We start from the raw sequence: 8,216 nt of genomic DNA on the forward strand, positions 1-8,216 counted from the left end.
TCACATGAAAAACCATCAGGAGTAAAAAAAAAAAAAAAGAACTTACCTTTTTTTTTTTTTTTTTTAACGGGCCGAGTCTGTCCTCATTGGGGTCTTACAGCTGCTTTGATCTTTGCAAGGTGAATGATATCAGTGAGTTTGTACAGCAAGTTTCCTGAGAGAGAGAGAGAGAGAAGAAAAAAAAACTTTCACAGAATGTCGATAAGAAATGGGAGAGACCTTGGCGAGGCAATTCTGATGGAGTCACGCTTTCGGTAGGCTGGGAAAAAGGCAGTTTGTCTGTTTAAAATAGGCGAAGCGCTCACGCGAGCGACTCAAGGCGTGAGGGAAATTCAGTGAACACGAACAGAGACAGCGAAAGGCAACAGCAAGCAGTGGGGAAATTAGCCCGTAGAACCAGACTTCCATCCGGACAGAATTAAGATTTGTTTCACTGAACTGGACGCGTTCAATTAGTTTGGCTTGAAATCCGCTCCCACATCATGAAAAATTCACACGCAAAGTATTTCAATTTTATATTTTCTAATCCCAACGTGTCGGTGAACGCCGCAGGAATGAGAAAAGTCCATCATCAGCTCCATCAGGTGACAGGTTGGTTTAACCTGACTACTTTTGGCTAGAACACATTGTGGTTCTGCGAATCAGCCCGTTGTGATGTCACCAAGGGCACCAAAATATCCCAATATCCCAATCAGGTTTGCGGCAACCCCCCCGCCCAGGTGTCTGCTGCTTCATTTTACCCCCTCCCTCCCAAACACACAGACAGACAGACAGACAGACAGACAGACAGACAGACAGACAGACAGACAGACAGACAGACAGACAGACACACACACACACACACACACACACACACACACACACACACACACAACATGCTGCAGGTGCGACAAAGCCTCAGTTTCAGCAGGGGCCAGAAATCCTTATTTCTGTCAGAATGCTGCAAACAGCCGGCTAAATATGCTGTTTTTGTAGGGACTATTTTATTTTTCTAAGACCAAAGAAGTGGCGTTTGCCGGAGGAACAAACTTGCTCGGAGGTTAATATGAGGACAGAGACAGAAGTTTTTTTTTTGGCTTTTTAAAGTGCGCTCGTGGTTGCGTGTTACTTTAGATTTGCTTGTTAGCAGTGAGACTCGGGTGCCATGGAGTTCAACTGCATAATCAAAACACAGCTGAGGCACTCATGATGCGGCGCGTGTAGTGTGTAATGGGGTTGTCTTAATGTCTTAATTAGTTGCTTAACTCCCCATATATGTTTAATTGGTGTCAGAAAATGGCAAAATGCATGTAGCTGAAGTGAAAGGATATTTTTCTTGAAGTATTTCTTTGAGTTGGTAATTGGGAGGTTTGTTTTTTTTTTTTGTTTTTTTTTAAAAAACGAAAGATAAAGAATTGGAGCTCCAGTAAATAATAAAGAGAAATATATTTTTTTTGTTTGATTTGTGGCACATTAGTGTTTTCAACAAGTCTGCAGAATAATTGAGTCCCTGGAGAGGAATTCAGGCTTCTGGGTTGTCGGGGTTTTTTTTTGTTTTTTTTGTATGTTTTTTAATTATTTTTGGTGCATCACCCAGAGATGTTGAGCCGCTCCATCTGGCTGCACTCAAGCTGAGAAGTCTGAGGGCAGAAACACTTCCAACATGGACTTGTGGGACCATAAAACACTGCACACAGACTTCCTACAATTCTGGTTCACAATCAGCAAATTTAAGCCGCTACTGAACTGAGTTTGTTCACGCACGTAATTGACACGAGTCAACTGTTCAAATAAGAGGGAAATAATTCCCTTTATCAACCATATTAACATCTTTTATCAAAGCAGAACTTTTCCAATTATTCCAACAATCAATCAGCTTCCTTCTTGGATAAAAAGACGGGAGGCGCGACAGAGTTAAGGTTGAGAAGAAAACAGGAAGTGGATTCCCCAAGATGCTTTGGGAAATAATAGAAATGCTCCTACAAACTGTTCACTCAAGAGATTAGCGTTGAAGCTCAATGGCATTTTCCCATCTGGATGAAAAAATATGAATAAAGGTTTTTCTCAATGTCTGTCTGTTCACTCCTGACTTTGGCGAGAGTTTGTTTCAACACTGTGCAGCTACTGCCCTGTGGCAGCTAGCCACAGGGCAGTAGCATGGAGCTAATATCACCTCAAACATCAACTATAAAGCCTTGAGTTGGATGACCCAGTATTAGCAAATGTGATTGATCCACATGAACGTGACAGAGGGTTTGCCGAGTCACACTTAGCACGACCTCCCCCCCACACAAACTCTTTGGGCTTTTGTGGCTTTAAATAGTAGCAAAACTCGACAAAGGCTGCCCGACCACCCCTGGTGGACGTACCCGCGTATTACGTCTGTCTCTCTGAAAACCTATTAGCCGTGAGTGTTTGTCCAAGGTTGTTACACGGCGGTGTACGCGCAATTCTAAGCTCAGCTAATCCTTGTTTACTGCACAATGGGGCCCTTTGTCTTCCGTAGCTAATGCGCTCGGTCTTTCCTTAAGCGTCTTTGCGAGAAACACTGAGAGTACAAGAAAATGCGAATCTGTAGAAATGATCATGCGGTAGGAGGAGTACCACCTCCTGCACCTCCCACCGCCACACAAAGCTGTGATGGGCCTGAGGATGCCTCGGCCGCTCCGGTAACAGCCGTCAGTGAAAGGGCTGTCCAAGCCGACAGCGGCGCGGCCTCCTTCGCAGCCGTCCAATCAGATTGACTCCTCGACTGGCAGGCCTGTCAGCGGGGGCACTGCGCCGAGCTCGAAGAGGGACGTGAACTTTTTTTCTCCGACCGCGTCCGAGTCCGTGAACAGTCGGAGGCTCCTGCAACCCCGACGGTCTGACAAGGAAAAGTGAAGAGAAGTCCTCAGGAAAGATGACACGTTGCACACAGAGTTGGACAATGTTTTCCAACAACGATACGTCTCTGACCCTGTCAGTGAGAGAAGGCTGACTTTTTACTTTTTCGCTACGCCCTCGCTAAAAACAAGTGGCGCTGGAACTGAAGCCCTTTGCGATGTCACAAAGGGCACCGACGGCTCACTTTAGGAGGTTTGTGGCGCTCTGTCCCCTGCCTCGGAGCACCTTGTTTGGATTCGGCGGGTGCGGCGTAGCAGCAGTTTGCTCAAAGCTAAAGTGAAAACAGAAAGTGCCTCGTTAGGAGGTTGCAAACAGAGGGCTAAAAAGAAAGCGCCGTGTCTCGGGATAATGTTTGAGGCTGAAATGATCTTAAATTAAACCTCTCTGGAAAGGTTCAGCGTGGGACCTTTTAAAATTCAGGGCCTTTGATGTTGAAATTAAAGATTGGACTTTTAATCAGACTTTCAGATTTAAATTTTCTTGTGCCACAGTAGACATCATCTCATTTCCCTTCGCCTTTTGACAGTTCAAACTCTACGCTCCCGCGCCCATGCCGAACCAAGCTGGAAATCAGGTGATTCGTTTCCGTTTTTTCCAAAATCATGCAACACCGAGGCTCACGTTGATACTTTGAGAAAGTTGCACGCAATGCTGTAACCAGGACGTCATCAAATGTTCTTATTTCGTCAAAGGGCACATATTACAACGCAGGCTACGCTACGCTCTGGTGTCCGGGACATCTGCATGTGAGTAAACACATTTTCCTGGTTGCATGTAAGCGGGGCGGACATTAAAGGAATTCCACGTAGTTAGTGCTGGAACTCCTGGAGAGACGTGAAGGCAGAACAAAGAGAAAGCGGGCGGTGACCCCTTCGTTGCATCAAAGACATTTAAATTCAGAATCGCAGGTGCGGGAATTTTCTTTTTCCTCATTCGCAGATTCGCTGCAGTGTTCCCCCCCCCCACAAACACTTTAAATCCAAACGAGTGGTTGTTCACACGTTCACGCCCAACCTCGCTGAAATATAAAGGTCAGATGATAGAACTAAAAAATTGTTTGTCCATGTTTATCTCCCAGCGTGCGACATCACACAATTCTTTTTCCAGTAAGAGCTTTGCCGCAAGGTGTCTCAAAAAAGCCTTAAATGGCGCACAAGTTGCGTACTGTTCATCCCCCCGTCCCATGATATAATAATGCTAATGCACAATGCAGCAGAGAGCGGATCAGACTATTAGTCATGCACAATTACAAGCTAAAACTACAAGCCAATTATATCCCTGGTTATGGGTATGGTAATGAAATCAGCGCTCGACGGCAGTGCTGTGCTCTTTTTTTCTTTTTCTTTTTTTTTTTTTTTTTTTTTAATCCAACAGGAATAAGTGGGGGCCCGCTGTATTCCATTTATTTGGCAGACACTTAAATCCAAAGAGGGTTTGGGGAACGGTTTTAAGGGAACGCGAAGCTTCGCAACACTTTGACAAGTGGACAAGAAACGAACGCCATGGGAGGGAAAAAAAAAATCACTGCAGTTGTAAAATAACAGCCTGTGAAAGACGGCGTTAAGGGGAAGTTCACTCGATTTGCCGCTAAAACTACTCAGCCTTGTGTCTGCTGAGGCTCTGGGGGCGTCAGCTGAGCCACACAGAGTGCTCTTGGGGTTCACGGTGCTGGAGGCTTCCAGCTACAGGAAGTCGGTGTCGACAAAGGACTCGCAAGAAAAACAGTCCAAGCCTGAGCCAAAAACAGTCAGCGCGCCATCTATCAAGGCCTCGGGGATTCGAGCGACTCTACTGACACACGAGCTCACCTTTGCAGTAATGGTATGACAGAAGCACTCAGGTCTGGCTTTACAGGCCATACGCAAGGATGAAAATCAAGAGAAAATCAAAAAAATCAAGTCTTTAAAAAGCAAAGGAGAAAAAATATAAACAACATTCGAGTACCAGCAAAAGAGCAAATATTTAGACGGCTAATAAATACAGAGGCCTCAATTACCTCTGCTAAATACTACATTTGCATGTCATAGCAAGGAGCCAGTCCGTAACATTGCCCCCATGATAGCTGAAATATTGCACCTTTGGTGGGTAGAGTCTATTTAGTGCAGGTCAGTGTGTGGCGAGAGAGAGAGAGAGAAAGAGAGAGAGATAGTTGTGAGAGAGAGAGAGAGTTGTGAGAGAGAGAGAGAGAGAATGAGATGAGAGAAAGAGAGAGAGAATGAGATGAGAGAGAGAGAGAGAGAATGAGATGAGAGAGAGAGTTGTGAGAGAGAGAGAAAGAATGAGATGAGAGAGAGAGAGAGAGAGAGAGAATGAGATGAGAGAGAGAGAGAATGAGAAGAGAGAGAGAGAGAATGAGATGAGAGAGAGAGTTGTGAGAGAGAGAGAAAGAATGAGATGAGAGAGAGAGTTGTGAGAGAGAGAATGAGAGAGAGAGAGAGGGAGGGAGGGAGAGAGAGAGAAAGAGAGAGAGAGAATGAGATGAGAGAGAGAGAGAGAATGAGAGAGAGAGGGAGAGAGAGAGAGAGAGTTGTGAGAGAGAGAATGAGAGAGAGAGGGAGGGAGGGAGAGAGAGAGAGAGAGAGAGTTGTGAGAGAGAGAATGAGATGAGAGAGAGCGAGAGAGAGAGAATGAGAGAGAGAGGGCGGGAGAGAGAGAGAGAGAAAGAGAGAGAGAGTTGTGAGAGAGAGAATGAGATGAGAGAGAGCGAGAGAGAGAGAATGAGATGAGAGAGAGAGAGAATGAGATGAGAGAGAGAGAGTTGTGAGAGAGAGAATGAGAGAGGGAGGGAGGGAGAGAGAGAGAGAGTTGTGAGAGAGAGAATGAGAGAGGGAGGGAGGGAGAGAGAGAGAGAGTTGTGAGAGAGAGAATGAGATGAGAGAGAGCGAGAGAGAGAGAATGAGATGAGAGAGGGGTGGGAATCAACAGAGCACGGCTCAGACAATAGAGGTGAAGATGTTATCACACAGAGACTCGATTAAAAATATGCACTGCAGCCAAGACTCAAGGGATTTAGCTGTGACAAGTGAGGAAAGCTCTGCTGCCCCACAGGCTCGGCCCCTATATTGAGCGCTAACTCTTGCGTGGCTACGAGCTGGAATGCCACCCTGGACGTTATGCCCAGAAACAGGGTGTTACTGTTTTGGTACAAGTTGTATCTCCCAAACCAACAGGGGGAACAGAATGTAGATATGCTCTCTCTTCTGCCTCTCTTCTGCCTTCCGTGGACACGTTAGTGCAGAAGTCTCGGCTCCTGGAAGATGTGCAAACGCAGCCAGAGCCTCAGAGGACTTTCACACAAGGACTTCCTGGAATTTTGGTTCACAATCAGCAAATTTAAGCTGCTACTGAATACTGTTTGTTCGATGGCATTTTCACAATAACCAAAACGGGGAAAAGGGTGTTTTGACTCCAGACTGTCTTTTTGAAACATTGAGGTGTGCAGCCACGAGCCGCGGATCAGCAGCTGGAAGTCTCAGCAGCTGGAAGTCTCAGCGCAGCCCCCCCTGGCTTCTGAAAGATGTGCAAACACTGCCGAAGCCTCAGAGAACTCTGCTCGGAAACCGTCCCCTTCAAGTCGAGTCCCTCGAAGTGCCTCGACATCAGGCGGATAAAGAGGTCGCTTCACGATTTCCTCCGCTCAGTCGGTCACGGACGTGACGGAAGACGGCGGATCGCGGAGGCCTCGCCTCCAGCGGGCCAGCGCTCTGGGAACGCGGCGGCGGCGCCGGTTGAAAAACGCAGTGATCGCCGTCGCGGGCCGGAGAACGCCTCCTTATCTCCCTGGCCGTGGGCTCTCTCCGTCGCAACGCTCGAGTGGCACACGCACACGCACGCACACGCACACGCACACACACACACACACACTCTTGCCTCCAGGCAAAGCAAACAAGCACCTATTTCTGCGTGGAGAATCGATTTGCCGCCGTTCCACCTTTTTCTGAGTAAAAAAACCATTCAGTGGCAAATGGTCGGGCGGCTGCCCTCTGGAAAACCGACCTGCCCGCCTGCCCGCCCGCCCGCCCGCCGGCCTCCACCATTTTGCTCCAGCCTCCACCCCCCCCCCACCGCCCACCTCTCCATTATCACCTCATTAGCGGGCTGCAAACTGGCCCACCCTTCATTTTGGCTCCAGCCTCAACCCGTCCATTAATCACAGAAGGGTGTGGGGTGTGGGGGGGGGGGACCTTCTGTCCTCCGAGGGCTCACGGTGTATTCTGATGGACCCTGCTGCGCGGCTGCAAGTGTGTGTGTGTGTGTGTGTGTGTGTGTGTGTGTGTGCGTGCGTGGGTGTGTGTGAAATCGCCGCTGCATACAAATTAGCCTGCTACATCCTGCCATCTGTTGACCGCTGAAAGCAACTGCTTTCCACGCTGACAAACACGCCGACGTGCGACGCTCTCCAGCAGGCGTGCAACCTCCCCCCCCCCCCCCCCCCCCCCGAGACCCCCACCACCCCCACCATCCCCTCCTCTTCCACTTCGCACTGCATCCAAAATTAGAATCACAAAACTTCAGGTTCATCTCGGCAAATAGCAGATGGAGCATAGTCTGCCTCCGTCTCCGTAAATGACAGAATAAGTCGGCGGCGCTCTTCCGAAATGCGATTCCACGAAAGCAGAGGAGGAGATTTATGGATGCAGTGGGGACAAAGAGGACATGAAGTTACTTGAAGTGAGAGCAGAGGATGCTGAGGAATAACATGTTGAAATGTTAGAATAAAATGGAGGCAGGTGATTGGCTACTGCCCCCCGCGCCCCCAGAAGAGAACAGCCTGAAAGAGGAGGAGAGGAAGACGCTACTCCATAGTCGTGCAGATAAAGTGCAAATCAAGCTCAGGGAGGAACGAGACGCTCGGACGCTGAGAACAGCGAGCACCAGAGAGAGAGAGATCCCGAGGCGGATCCAGATCAACTGGATCCAGCTGATCTGGATCCGGTTGATCTGGATCCAGCTGCTGGCATTCATTCCGTCTGGGAGCCGTTCTGCTCAATTGTGGGTGTCAGACCAGAACAGGCAACGTCTTCTGCAGGTGTGTGTGTGTGTGTGTGTGTGTGTGTGTGTGTGTGTGTTGGCACGAACGCAGCTGGTGTCACCACACGACCCAATCCAAAAAAAAAAAAATCAAAAGTGGGTCGCGACCCACCAGTTGAGAAACACTGCTTGAAAGAATATCTGCACAGTTTGCACAAAGTCCATGTGTGCATTCGTGCGTGTATGAGTTGTGTGTGTGTGTGTGTGTGTGTGTGTGTGTGCGCGTGTGTACCAAAGCCAAGTTAGGAAAATGTCACAGGGCCTGAGATCCCAATGCCAGGAAGTCTGTCCATCACAGGTCAACAGAGAATTCGCTGTTC

Source organism: Nelusetta ayraudi, unplaced genomic scaffold, assembly GCF_046127955.1.
Source record: "Nelusetta ayraudi isolate G7.1 ecotype Tasmania unplaced genomic scaffold, CSIRO-AGI_Nayr_v1 ptg000135l, whole genome shotgun sequence".
NCBI classification, from domain to species: domain Eukaryota; kingdom Metazoa; phylum Chordata; class Actinopteri; order Tetraodontiformes; family Monacanthidae; genus Nelusetta; species Nelusetta ayraudi.